The sequence below is a fragment of the Bombyx mori genome, chromosome 21, assembly GCF_030269925.1.
Source record: "Bombyx mori chromosome 21, ASM3026992v2".
In the NCBI taxonomy this organism is placed as follows: Eukaryota; Metazoa; Arthropoda; class Insecta; order Lepidoptera; family Bombycidae; genus Bombyx; species Bombyx mori.
In genome coordinates, this window is record NC_085127.1 from 8018154 (window position 1) to 8033191 (window position 15038).

General features: G+C 47.4%; 1 protein-coding gene across 1 annotated transcript in view; it reads left to right on the top strand.

Annotated features, from left to right (window-relative positions):
- Positions 1-1632: 1632 nt before the first annotated feature.
- The window catches only part of LOC101741259 (uncharacterized), a 43216-nt gene continuing 29810 nt past the window's right edge, over positions 1633-15038 (top strand). Inside the window, exon 1 of the mRNA XM_004929707.5 lies at positions 1633-1936. The gene's annotated coding sequence lies outside the window, so the exon portion shown is untranslated. The remainder of the gene's footprint in view (positions 1937-15038) is intronic.

A 15038-nucleotide genomic window follows, 5' to 3' on the forward strand; every position in this document is an offset into this window, starting at 1 on the left:
TAATTATAGCAAATATGTAGGATGAATTATTAGTTTTGATGTTCTATGATCGAAATTAGAACATAACTACTGACGCTTCAAGATTTAAATTCGTTTTCACTGACCGAATGGATCATCAACGCTGAGCCTAATTAGTTGGAACTATTACCTTGGGAGTCGATGCTTTTATGTTACAAGAGCATTGCTGTCTGGATCTCCACAATTTTCAAAGAAGGAAACACGAATCTTCACATACCTGGTTCTGGATATAAATAAACACATACGGATATCTGCATGTTTGAAATTCAACCCCTACCTAGTAAGATGATAAATTAAAGTTTGAAAGTTTATAAGGAAAATTCGTTATTTTTGAAGCAATAACATGTTTTTTTTTCTTTTTCTTTAATTTGTGGACAAGCTCACAGCCCACCTGGTGTTTAGTGGTTACTGGAGCCTATAGACATCTACAACGTAAATGCGCCACCCACCTTGAGATATAAGTTCTAAGGTCTCATGTATAGTTACAACGGCTGCCCCACCCTTCAAACCGAAACGCATTACTGCTTCACGGCAGACAGGCAGGGTGGTTGTACCTACCCATGAAAACTCACATGAGGTTCTACCATCGGTACAATCATTCACTGAATGAGCTCATTCATGAACGAACCCAGTTATCAAGTAGCTGGTTCAAGAAAAAATTACATAGAGAACACAAGATACTGGTTCAACTTTGAAAAGACTGGGCTGCTAGTCTTAAATAAAAAGAAAAGAAAAATCGCTCATTGAGTCCAACAGATACAAAAGAAGTTTAAATATGAAACGAAACATCATAATATAATTTCTTATGGAATTACTTCGTCTAAAATGTTTCCGTTTCCTTTGCGTATTCAAAAGACGTCCACAATAGCTAAAGCTGTGTTTAGATTACGATTAATTTATATATAATGCTATTAATTCACCAAATTTTATATCTACTGTCTTTCGTGTTTTCCAGCTATTGGTTCTTTTTAAATTACATCATAATAAGTGATATTTGATTGCTCCTCCTTTTCACCGATAGCCATACCAGGTTATCTTTTTAACCTAAAACCTGATTACACAATTTCTGAATTTATAATTACTACCGCGTAAATTTGATAATTCAAAACAAAATATTATGTGAGTAAGGAATACTAACAATTGCAGTTAATATATAATCCAAACGGCAATTGGAAATGAAGACTATCCTCCTCCTCCTTCAGTTGATCGCTCATTGCTGAGCATCGTGGTGCATCCGCCTGCGACCTTTTTTTGTAATTTGTAGCCACTTGTGTCGGTCAGTGACGCAGTGAAGTGCGTGGCTCAGTCTCATATCCAGATACTCGGACACTTGGTCACTCCATCTTTTTTATTCTATCACTATCATGACTATCACTCAACGTGAATTTCTAAACAGCGAAATATCGGCTTAATAAAACAAAAAACATAAACATAATAAAGATTTACGACCATTTTATATTTAAGGCTTTATCCCCATGTTATATACAAAAAATTCTTAAATGTTAAAAGTTCTAATTAATATATTATATTATTATAATAGTGTACACTGTCCTTAGCCTAACGCGACATGCCTATTTGCCTGTCACTCAGCTCCCGTTCGCTCCCGTTTTCACTCAGTACCACGCAGCCTCTTGTAGCGTTCACATCGCAGCACCCCGACGGCGAACACGACCTATACAACATATTACCTCGTTACTTTTGATCCTCAATGAATAATCGGAGTGCAGTGTTGTTAAGTGATCAAAATCGCTAATATTTCAGTATTCTAAATATAAACGAAATTTACGAACTAATTTTAGTGCATTTTATAATGCGCTCGCGAAATTTCGATCTGTGGAACTATTTAAAAAATGAATGTTCTTAAAAACAAACAGTCTTAATGTGGATAGTTAAATATCATTACCGGTTATAAGTTTACGTAAGTATTCTTTCGTTGTTTGTTATTTCAGTAAGATATATTATGTAGTTCCTTAAATACACCGATCTCTGGTTGTATTTTGCGCGATATTTTATCTTCAAAGCTCTACGAATCTATATTATAACAAATATTTATTCAATCATTACTTGGAATGTAATGTGCATATGTTGTATAAGTGTTTATTTTAAGGTTTCCGGCAAAAACCTGGTCAAAATGAAAAAATGAAATAAAAAACACCAAAAAAATACTATGCCCGGTGCTTTACATTATTACGAACGATCGTCGATATTTGCATAAAAAAACTGAAATCTTAAGAAACTTGGCTGTGAAAATCAATCTTTTCTCGTCACGTCCTTTGGGAATTTAAGAAACCGTTCAAAACTAGAGGGAGACCAATCCACGTACGAATTTCGCAGTTTTCATCTAAACAACATCTTTGTTTCCAGAATTTCTTCAAATATTTTTCTGTGTTTTATAAACATAATACCTTCATTTTTTTTAAAACTAGCTCATTTTGAGCAACATTTAGGGATGCCGATTTTTTTAAATATAACCATAGTCAAATTTAAAGGTGTCAATGTTTTTTTTTAAATGACTAGTTTGTAATTAGTTTGCCTTTTACGAGATGTACCTAGTGGTGAAAATTTTACACGTTATTTCCAGACTGGTCAGTCAATAGGCCTGTCATAATAATCATAATCAGTTATAATTTATTTTACAGATCCCATTTAATTTAAGGTCTCAAAATACAGGTACGGACCAGCTAAATCTAAATGGGTTCTTATACTTACAAATCCATTACAGTATTCATTGACTTGATACAAAGAATACAAGCAATCCAACAATGCGATCCATTTCTTACAGTTTCTTATTCTATCCATTCTGGCTTACTTCGAGCGCTTTCGATTATAATCTATCGGGTCATAAATTGGAATATCTTGACTTCAATTACTATAATGGCCAATTATTAAGATAAAGTGCTCGCTTTAGCATATCTTGTAAATTATCCTTTAAGATGAAAACTGATAACGTTATTGAGTAAGTTGGGGCTTGACTATTAATTTACTAAGAAATTCCAGGAACCTCCAGGAATTTCCAGGATCCAGGAACCAAGGTTTAATCTGTCATTTATTTATACTTTTAAAAATCTGCAACATAATACGCACGCATCTCAAAGAAAATGAGGTCCGACTTCACAATTTTTTTGTTGATGCGAAGATTAAGCTAAGAAATTATTTTGATAATATCTCCTAAAAATGCTGCTTTTTTTTCGTGAAGTTGACAGCCGGAAATTGATCTGGAAGTTCATTTATATTATTAACTTAAATGACACGAGAAGACTGCCGTATTCTAATATTGAATGTTTGGCGGTAGGTGTTGACTTAAATAGTAGACTCGTAATATGAATCGGCATGTTCATAACTATATTTTTTAAATAAAACACCAATATAAACCAAGCAATAATAAAATTTCAAAAAAAACATTTAAAAACAATATTTTTAAATTTTTTTATTATAATATACTTTTTAAATTTTCAAGCACAGATTGATATTTGGGTTTTTCTGTTCAAATTTTGTATTTTTTTCATATTTGTATCAAAATTTGTATTTCGAAAATAATATTGCAATACAGGATTGCCTAAACCGCTCGACGACCATACAGCGTTTCCATTTAGGATAATTAGGATAATATCAGTTATGCAATTTTATTTGAAAACGACTTAATAAAAATTATATGTTTATTAAAGTAAGTGTAGTACTTACGAACTTGTATGAAATGCATGATTACATCAATGTGCCTGATTTTTAAAAGATGCATTACATCACCGCTCCGTTGCTCCGTATAACAATAAACTTAGCAAATTTTCCTACCTGTCTAGTCGTTTCTTAATTATTGGTCTCGAGACCTTTTGTTAGTTTATATTTGTTAATACAACAGCTCTATCAATATCTGTAGAAACCCGATCTATTTTTTGTGCCTCTGAACATTAATACTCTCATAATACCAAGTAGGGTATTTATTGATCTTATGTGCCATTTGAAAATATCGAATATACTCGAATATGACAATAAGACAAGATCTCACCTCTTAATTTATCATTATTATTATGTTCGAATAAATTTGTCTCCTTATAGATTTGGCTACCGTCCAAGACATTTCCATAAAATTGCTATCGCAATCATTCTAATCACCCCTTCAGGAATCTATGGTACTCAGCACGTTTGACTAGAAATTTCGATTTTTCGCGATTAAATATTTTTATTGGTTCTCTATGTATCACACAAGAATTTATATTGTTCCCAAAAACAGAATTTAAAAAAGATAATACAGGAAAAAGTCTTGTTCCTTGCTTAAATTTTATAAATACTTTTACCCGAGAATTCTTTTCGTATTTTTGTCTTGGAGCACGGCTGGTATGTCGTTCGAAGTTCCAGCAGTACCTAAATAATAAGTCGTAAAAACGAGGCAAGGATATCTTCTTAAATGTCGCCACGCTTAGCGTTAGTACTTGGAATATACCCAACATGACATGCGCCATCCTTGTAAAATGATATTTTTCCTTAATATTTGTTCTTTTCAACAACAAATTCTCATCTTTGTTTAACAAAAGTATAATGTAAGATACTAGTCTTTTCATAAACTTTAGTGTTAATATGGTAAATTATACTGTTTTTATATATGCCATATGCTTTAATTTCTAGAAGACAAGCTAAATGTAATCCTCCTGAGGTGAATTACTATTCACATTGTAATTTAGGTAACTTTATCTCTTTATGTCAGTTCATTTCATTTATTATAACTTATTATTTTTTCACTAAGATATTTTTATAAGCAATGAAAAATAAAATCGTTCAACTTTTGTCAGATTTTCTTTATATATTTCCAATGACTTTTGTCATAGTGCTTTCAACATTGACAGAAGATACAATCTAAGTCTAAGTCTAACAGTAATGTTCCTAAGGGAATGCTTCGTTTTATAGCTTGGTAGCATGTCCTGCTTAGTAACCTTTATGATATTTGCTACCTTTAAAATCGCCATCGGTCGATGTTGGGATCGATAAATTAGCATTAACCGTAGATCTAATTTTATGTATTTGACTTTAATATAACAATACCATTCTAAATATCTTTACCAATATAACATATACTATGTTATTCTATATTTCTTTACACAGAAAGAAAAAAGGCCATACTAGGAATAATGTTTTGTAAGAAGTTTTCCATCAGACCTTTGGCTTGGCACATAATTTACTCGTCCCATTATCGCACAGAGGACGTTTCTCATCGTCCGCTTCCCCTGCCTCAGTAATACCAAAGTACAGAAATTGCTTTTTTTTTTCCAAGTATTCTATATTGAGTAGCATTGGCCCACAATAACGTTGAATTATTATTTTTCTTGACAACAATGGTCAAAAGCTCAACGTAATCCCAGAACGATTTAAAAAGCTTATTACTTATGCTTGAGTATTTAAACTTAGAAAGTGTTTATTTAAAGGTCTGCTAATTATCCGACGACCTCAAAAAATGGTAATGCTTTTTAAGTATATTACGTTCATTTGACACGCTCTACAGTACAAACAGATTACTTTTGATCTTCTTATTGTGATTTTCAATAAGTTTTATACTCTACAACCTTAACATAAAATTTAAAATTGTGACTTCGATGATGAATTCGATTTAAGTCTGCAGTTTTATACATTTTGAAACAAAACAGAACCGGTGAATCAATTTGGAAAAGCTCTTTATTTAGATTTTAAGTCGACGAAAAAAGTGGAAAAATGCTCGGCTATTGCAATAATATAAATTAAATCAGAACTGTTAAAAAGCCAAATTCAAAAGATATCACTATAATAGAGCTTCTATTGCCAACATTCAGACAGAAAATGAAAAATTAACTTAGAATTATTGGTTTACATAGATTTATTCATATTTCCCCTGTTTTCTTTTAATAAAGCTGCAGCATTTCTTTTTTTGTTTACGTATATTAAGTAGGTTTAGGTAGAAATTGAAATTACTGTTTTTTTCCTTTGCTGAATATTAGCTTTTATGTCAGTCTCTTACAAATTTTGGACGCGTGCCGAACCTTTTGCGTTGGGTTTCCACGCCCAGGGGAAACGCGGGGTATGAGGGTCTTGATGGTCCGTAGATGTTGAAAGCAGACCGCGGACCCAGGAATGTTTTTAGGGTCCTACCCACCAAACGATTCCTCTTGCACTCTCCCACCCGAAGTCCAATATCCCGAGTCTGAGTAGGGGAGCTCCCGCGTTCAACACTACAACCAGACTCGCGACGCCATCCTGAAGAGGACCGACTGACGAGTCTTCAAGGTGATCGTCAACGACCTACGACGCCAGTAGCCACAATACGTCAGCCCATGAGATTGCCTGGGGGTGTCGCTGATGTTCCAGGATACCCCGCTGGATGAGAACCTGCCTGCTGGGTCAGAACGCGATACACCGCCAACCGGGAGTCCCTTAAATGCCAACATTTTTTTTTCCTTTTTTCTTGGATTTTTCGTCAGATGGGTATAGGCTCCACCTGTTGATGGGTGCCAAAGGCACAACCAAGACACTGCTTTAAGCGGTAAATAGCTGCTCAGATATGGTCCCGGCATTGCCGTTGCCTATGAACAACGGCAGCCAGTCCTCACCAGGGAGGCCCGAAATTCTGATCGACATTTTAAGGCTTGAAAAAACTTTTCGAGAATATTTGCCATCACCGATTGATTAAAGAAGAAAGAAGTTTTAATTATGTCTATAGCTCGCCAAAACGGATCTCCGATATATTCTGTCATAGCGTCACAATTCCAAGGAGGGTCAACCAACACTTTGCACTATCTTACCAACCCTTAAGCACCTGTGAACTTCGACTTAGGTACATATGAATTCAAAAAGCGCCGAAGTAAAAAAGGTCTAGCCTCTTATGTCAAAGGGGAAGCGAAAACAATAGTGCGATCTGATTTCTAACGTGTGAATGAAAGATTCGCATATTTAATTAAATTTCAATGTTTCATTAAGGTATCACAAGATAAATCATTTGTTAACCTTAAACAAAAATTTAATACTACACAAATATTAACTGTATTAACCCAGACTTGAATAAAGTGAGATTTAAACTAAAACGGGATAACTTTAACTTGCTGAAATCGTTCCAAAATTCAGTTCACAAACTTTAATCCGAGCACCCGGTTTATGAAAATAACTCGTCAAATATTAGAAGTTTCATTAATTCCATTACTAGACTCGTTAGAAATAAAACTGATTTGCTGTTAAAATTGAATTTTATATCAAATTAAAATCTAGGACGTTTGAATAACGTAGTAATGTCTTTGTAAATAAGAACGCGGTCAAATTTATGTGGGATTAAACCTCATCGTTGGGTTTGAATGTTTGTTTTCTTTATAATTTATGGACGTTTAATATCGTTCGCTGTTTTCGTGAATTTGATTCTAAAAAGCAATCAGGGGTATTCCTTCCCCACTAAGCGTGGTCTCGCCTTGTCGTGGCGGTGGGGCTTAAGCGTGCACCCCGACACCGTGGAGCAGCGTTGTCTGCACAGGGGTGACGCGAACTAAGTAGACTGCATACCGTGTTCCCTTTTTCCCACCTTTGCTGGACAAAGGGTGCGTGAAGGGGGCGAGGGCTCCCTTCTGGAGCCCTCTTGGATGCTAGGCCATGTCCCCGGCAGCTCTCTGGTTGCTAAAGGGGAAGGCCCTCCAGAGGGGGGTACCAGTACGCCGGCGTGGCCACATCATGGTCAGACGTGTGGGTCTGTCAGTAATGGCAGACCCCAAGAGGATGAGAAGTGAACCGGAGGGCACTCCCTTCCGGTCGCTGGTTGCCATGTCCCCGGTTGCCTCTTGGCAGCTACAGGGGAAGGCCCTCCAGAGGGGGGTACCGGTTTACCGGCGTGGCTTCGTAGAAGCATACCGTAATCCCTACCGAGTAGGGGACGGGGGCCGCTGCCTAGCAGGGGCCGCGAGGATGCGAACCTCTATAAAAAATGCCCTAATCCTAAGCTTGTGACGTGCCCGGTGATGGGATGAGTGGCTGGAGGAAGTCCAGTCGTGAGGGCCGTCCCAGGGGACCGACCCCTGGTTAAATATCAAAGGAAAAATTAATGATGGCAAAGTTTTTACAAAAATTACCCCAGGAGGGTACCACCCTAGGTGGAGAATCCCTCCGTGCTTCCACCTTGGTGGGAGCACGCAGCCCCGCGTATTCTGGGGGGGGCAAAGCTTGCCAGGACGAAGGGGGCTGTGTGACGGGCAGCGGAAAACCCGTCGAACAGAGATACGCCAGCGCTGACTTGACGCCTTCTGGGCTCGTCAGTGACAGCGAGGCGGCTGGCTCGAAAGAGACAACCGCCAAAAAGATAAGGCGGAAAAGGAAATCCCAGCGAGTTTCCTCACGCGAGGGGGGAGGGGAGCCAGCGTCATCCTCTGGCGCAGATGCCCCGCCGGAGAAGGTACTGGTAGTCTCCGATGCGGCCTCTGCTGCGGAGGACATGCCGCCACCTAAAGAAAGACCCGCCCGGAGGAGGGGCGCGCCGTCACCGGCGCAGTCATCGGTGTCGATGTCTGTCGCCTCACTGGACGGGCGAACGACAGAGGAGGAAGATGGCGGCCTTCAAGACCCTGCCTTGGTCATAGACAGGGCCATGAGGACCGTCAAGTCATATGCGGCCAACGGCACTAAGACCAAAGCCGCTGGCCGTAAGCTGCGAGAGGTGGTCTCGCAGGTCTCGAAGGTTCTGCCTTCGGTTGCTTCCGCCAATGACCAGGTGGTACAGCTGATGGCGGAGAATTCGAGGCTTCGAGCACTACTTCAAGCCCAACAGCAGCCTGGTGATGAGGCTGCTGCTTCGAGGAGGGCAGCGGCGTCGACGCCGTCGCCCGCGTTGCCCCGGGCCACTGGGTTGCGGACTCCTCCGGTTCCTGTACCGGCAGCGACGTCATGTATCGCCGGGGCCCCTCGGAGTCACCGTTCTCCGGCGCTGACTGGCGATGGGTGGCCTGTGCTGCCGCCACCGCGCGCGGCTGAGCAGCGTCGACGTCTCCCGTCACCGCGCACTAGAGAGATGACCGTTACCAAGCGGCAGCAGGCACTCGTGGGGCCACGGGAGCTAGCTGGAAAGTTCAGCCTGGACGAGGTCATCAGTCGCACTGTCCAGGTTGTACTAGAAAGGCTGGACGGCAGGCTGGCGGCCCTCGAGGCGCAGCTCATTGCTCCGGCTGACGCTCGGCGACCGGCATATGCCGCGGTGTCGGGTACTCCAGCCGCTCGCCCCGCCCCCGTACGGGCTCCAGCTACTAAGTTGGGCCCGGGACGGGATAGAACCAAACGAGGGGGCGGTGCCAACGCGAAACGACCATCGCAAGCACCCCAGCCCCGTCCGCTGTCTCCGCCTCCGTCTAACATAGACGAGGGGTGGAACGTGGTGGCCCGGCGGGGTAACAAGAAGGCCCCATTGACAGCTCCACAAGTGGGTGGAGCGCCCGCGGCCACGGCGGCTCATGCTGCTCCCCAACAGGGTCGAGCGCCTGTAGCCGCCAAAAATAAAAATAAAAACAAAAAAACAAAGAAGCCACCGCGCGCGCCGCGATCGGCGGCAGTGGTCCTAACGCTGCTGCCGGCTGCCAAAGCAAAGGGCATGACATACGGAGATGTTATTGCTCGGGCGCGCGCGGCAGTTGACCTGGATGAGATCGGGGCGGGGGAGGGCCTCCGCTGTAGGCAGACAGCCAATGGGGCCAAGCTGCTAGAATGTCCCGTTGCCGACAGTGCCGGCATCGCGGAGCGTCTGGCGGCAAGGCTCCGTATGGTTCTGCCTGAAGAGGAGGTGCGGGTGCATAGGCCGGTCAAGATGGCTGAATTGAGAGTGACCGGCCTGGACGACTGCACCACCAGGGATGAGGTGGCGGCGGCCGTCGCTGCCCAGGGCAACTGTGCCCCGCAGAATATAACCGTAGGCGAGCTGCGCTCTGGTTATACCGGGGCCGGCTCCGTGTGGGTACGTTGCCCGGTAGAGGCGGCCGTCGCCCTGGCTGCTCCTCCGCCTGGGAGACCGTCGGGGGATCCGGGCAGGTTGCGCGTGGGCTGGGTAGCAGCCCACGTGCGCCTGCTAGAACCGCGTGCCTGGCGGTGCCTAAGGTGCTTCAGCACTGGGCACTGCCTCGCCAGGTGCGTGAGTGCGGTTGACCGCAGTGGACTGTGTTTCCGCTGTGGTCAGCCTGGACACAAGGCGGCCGTGTGCTTGGCTGCGCCGCATTGTTCACTATGCGCGGCGGCCGGACGCAAGGCTGATCACCGGACCGGGGGCAAGGCATGCCCCCCGGCCGGCAAAAATGCAATTCGAAATTGGCGCCGCCAAGCTAAGCGGCGCCAAAAGAAGCGGTCGGCCGGGGGAGCACCGGCTGACACTTTGGCCCCCGCTGAGGCGTTCGAGCCCGATAGCGGGGACAATAGAGTAGGGGAGGGGGCGATGGATGTGGTCCAGCCTTAATGGATCACACCTATCGCTTCCTCCAAGGAAATTTGAACCACTCCGCCGGGGCTCAGGACATGCTGCTCCAGACTATGGCGGAGTGGTCAATTGACGTGGCTGTGGTCGCCGAGCCGTACTTCGTTCCCCCAGCGGACGACTGCTGGTTTGGGGACGTTGATGGCTTGGCGGCCATACATATAAGAAGATCCGCGATGATTCCTCCCCTGGCGATGGTGACCAGGGGCCCCGGGATCGTCGCGGTACAACTAGAAAATACCGTCGTGATCGGGGTATACTTCTCTCCAAATCGGCCTACCGTCGAGTTCGAGCGGTTTCTGGACGGGCTAGAGGTGATCGCTCGTCACCTCTCTCCCCGTTCGGTGATACTGGCGGGGGACTTCAATGCGAAGTCTGTCGCTTGGGGTTCCCCATCCACGGACGCTCGTGGTAGGCTGTTGGAGGAGTGGGCGGTCGCGGCCGATCTCTGTATCGTTAACAGGGGCTCGGTCGCGACATGCGTGCGGTGGATGGGAGAGTCTATCGTGGACTTGACGTTCGCGAGCTCGTCCATCGCACAGCGCATCCTGGGCTGGGGCGTGGTGGTGGGGGCGGAATCGTTGTCGGATCACCGGTATATCCGGTTCGATCTTTCCGCTCCCGCGCCGACGCCGGCCGCAGGCGCTCGCGGGGTTAACCCCCCGCGGAGTGCGTCCCGATCATTCCCTAGGTGGGCATTGAAGCTCCTGAAGAAGGAGCTCCTGGTGGAGGCCTCTATAGTGGCGGCGTGGACGCCCATGCGTCCACACCCTTTCGACGTGGAGGCTGAGGCCGAATGGTTCCGCGGCGCGATGCACCGCATATGCGATGCCTCGATGCCCCGGGTCGGCCCTCGGCATTGTGGACGGCGGCAGTCGCCCTGGTGGTCGCCCGAAATTGCGAGACTGCGTGCAGTCTCCATTCGGGCGAGCCGTCGGTGCGCTAGACACCGCCGTCGCCGCCACTTGCGGCGCGACGGCCCCGTCGCGTTCGCGGAGGAGGAGACCCGGCTGCACGGCGAATATCGTGCTGCGAAGGACGCCCTGCGGCTGGCCATCAGGCGGGCTAAGGAGCAGAACATGGAGAGACTCTTGGAGGCGCTCGAAGCGGATCCATGGGGGAGCCCGTATAGGCTGGTGCGCGGCAAACTGCGCCCGTGGGCCCCCCCTTTGACTGAGCGACTTCAGCCTCAACAGCTGCGGGACATCGTTTCGGCGTTGTTCCCGCAGGAGCGGGAGGATTTTGTTCCCCCTGCTATGGGTGAGCCGTCGGACGCCATCGACGGCGAAGCCCCTGCTGAGGTGCCCCGTATCACTGGGGCAGAGCTCCGTGTGGCCGTTGTCAGGATGACTGCAAAGGACACGGCCCCCGGCCCGGACGGAGTCCATGGCCGGGTGCTGGCCTTGGCCCTCGATGCCCTGGGGGACCGGCTCCTGGAGCTATTTAATGGTTGCCTGGAGTCGGGACGGTTTCCGTTGCTCTGGCGGACGGGCAGACTTGTGTTGTTAAGAAAGGAGGGGCGCCCGGTAGATACAGCCGCCGGGTATCGTCCTATCGTACTGCTGGACGAGGCGGGAAAATTGCTGGAGCGTATTCTGGCTGCCCGCATCGTTCAGCACCTGGTCGGGGTTGGACCTGACCTGTCGGCGGAGCAGTTCGGCTTCCGGGAGGGCCGTTCGACCGTGGATGCGATACTTCGCGTGCGGGCCCTCTCGGACGAGGCTGTCTCACGGGGTGGGGTGGCGCTGGCGGTGTCTCTTGACATCGCCAACGCATTTAACACCCTGCCCTGGTCTGTGATAGGGGGGGCACTGGAGAGGCATGGAGTGCCCCTCTACCTCCGCCGGCTGGTTGGCTCCTATTTGGAGGCCAGGTCGGTCGAATGTACCGGGTACGGTGGGACCCTTCACCGTTTTCCGGTCGTGCGTGGTGTTCCACAGGGGTCGGTTCTCGGACCCCTCTTGTGGAACATCGGGTACGACTGGGTGCTGAGGGGTGCCCTCCTCCCGGGCCTCCGTGTTATTTGTTACGCGGACGACACTTTGGTCGTGGCCCGGGGGGATGATTATAGAGAGTCTGCCCGTCTCGCCACAGCGGGAGTGGCCCTCGTCGTCGGGAGGATAAAGAGACTGGGCCTCGACGTGGCGCTCAGTAAATCCGAGGCCTTGTGGTTTCACGGGCCGCGGAGAGCGCCACCTGTCGACGCCCACATCGTGGTTGGGGGCGTCCGGATAGGGGTCGGGGTGCAGTTAAGGTACCTCGGCCTCGTGTTGGACGGCCGGTGGGCTTTTCGTGCTCACTTTGCGGAACTGGTCCCCCGGTTAATGAGGACGGCCGGTTCTTTGAACCGACTGCTCCCAAATATCGGGGGGCCGGATCAGGTTGTACGCCGCCTCTACGCTGGGGTGGTGCGATCGATGGCCCTGTACGGTGCGCCTGTATGGGCTGAGCCGCGCAATCGGGCTACTATGGCTCGGTTCCTGCGTCGGCCGCAGCGCACCGTTGCTATCAGGGTCATCCGTGGATATCGCACCGTCTCATTCGAGGCGGCGTGTGTGTTGGCGGGGACGCCGCCATGGGAACTGGAGGCGGAGTCGCTCGCTGCCGACTATCGGTGGCGCAGTGAGCTTCGTGCTCTGGGCGTGGCGCGTCCCTCCAAAAGTGAGCTGCGGGCGCGGAAGGCCCATTCTCGGCGGTCCGTGCTCGAATCGTGGTCGAGGCGGTTGGCCAACCCCACGTGGGGTCTACGGACCGTCGAGGCGGTTTACCCAGTCTTTTATGACTGGGTGAATCGTGGCCGAGGACGCCTCACCTTCCGTCTGGTGCAGGTGCTGACTGGGCACGGATGCTTCGGAAAGTACCTGCACCGGATAGGAGCTGAGCCGACGACGAGGTGCCACCATTGTGGACACGACCTGGACACGGCGGAGCATACGCTCGCTGTCTGCCCCGCATGGGAGGTGCAGCGCCGTGTCCTTGTCGCAAAGATAGGACCAGACTTGTCGCTGCCTGGCGTCGTGGCGTCGATGCTTGGCGGCGACGAGTCTTGGAAGGCTATGCTCGACTTCTGCGAGTGCACCATCTCGCAGAAGGAGGCGGCGGGGCGAGTGAGGCAAAGCTCTCCTCACTACGCAGAAACCCGCCGCCGCCGAGCAGGGGGTCGGGACCGGGGTCCCGTCCGTGACCCGGCCCCCTAAGGGCTTCGAGCTCCACCCGCTTTGTGCGGGGAGCAACCTAGGCGTGGGGCGGCGTGGTAGGTCGCGTTCCCCCGACCGCGTTCCCCCGACCGGGAAGGTGTAGCGCGGCGCTATCAATCGGGCTCTTGGCCCGTCGACCGAGGGAACCGGCGGTCGTGTTGCTGGCGGCCGCCGGTCCGGCGTCTGGGGGACGGCGGGATGGATGTAATGTGCACTGCGTAAACCCTGTCCCGCCGTCTCAATAGCTCCGACTGGGTTCCCACCCGGTCCGGGGTAGGGCGCCGGCTGTGAGCGGCAGGAGTTTTTAGTGAGGTTCGACTCCCACATACCCCACCTGCTGTGCGGGTGGGGATCCGGCGATTTTCTCCTGTGGAAAAAAAAAAAAAAAAAAAAAAAAAAAGGGGTATTCCTTCTTCATTTCGTATCATCTAACTAAAAACTTCTATTTTAAATTTGGGTTAACTATATCGTTGACTTCTACTTAAATCGATTATTATGTTTTTAAAAACGCAATTTTATTTTTTATGGCTTAGATGAGTGGACAAGCTCACAGCTCACCTGGTGTTAAGTGGTTACTCGAGCCCATAGACATCTACAACGTAAATGCACCACCCACCTTGAGATATAAGTTCTAAGGTCTCAGTATAGTTACAACGGCTGCCCCACCCTTCAAACCGAAACGCATTACTGCTTCACGGCAGAAATAGGCTAGGTGGTGGTACCTACCCGTGCGGACTCACAAGACGTCCTACCACCAGTACAAAATAAATGACATATATAAATGACGACATGTATAAATGACAACGTGGAACGCTCTTTCAAGGTTAACAAATTCCCGTCCGCGCGTAGTCGGAATAGCTCTTTAGGATGCCAGAGAATAGGTAAGGAAAAAGAAAACGTCTTAGTACTGAAACTGGTGGTACCTACCCGCCCACCAGTAATTAAGCAAATTATAATTTTGCGAGTTTGATCTTCATTACACGATGTTATTCCTTCACCGTGGAAGTCAATTGTGAACATTTGTGGAGTACGTATTGCATTAGAAAAGTTGGTACCCGCCTGCGGGATTCGAACACCGGTGCATCGCTCAACACGAATGCATCGGACGTCTTATCCTTCAGGCCACGACGACCACAGATTTACTTTTGCAGGGCAATTACTTTGTTGAAATCTTTGTTTTCAGTTCATGTTTAAGGATCAAATTATTTAGTTACCAATTAAACCAAAAAAAAAATCCAATCAAAACTGTCAACAGTTTTATGGTTTTAGTTGGAAGCGAATTGATGAAAAGTGTAGTTCAAAAAACTACGTTATTTTAAAAATATGACTCTATTCAACCTCTTTTTTTCCTACTTAAGCTGGTAGCCTAGCGAGCAGGTGAG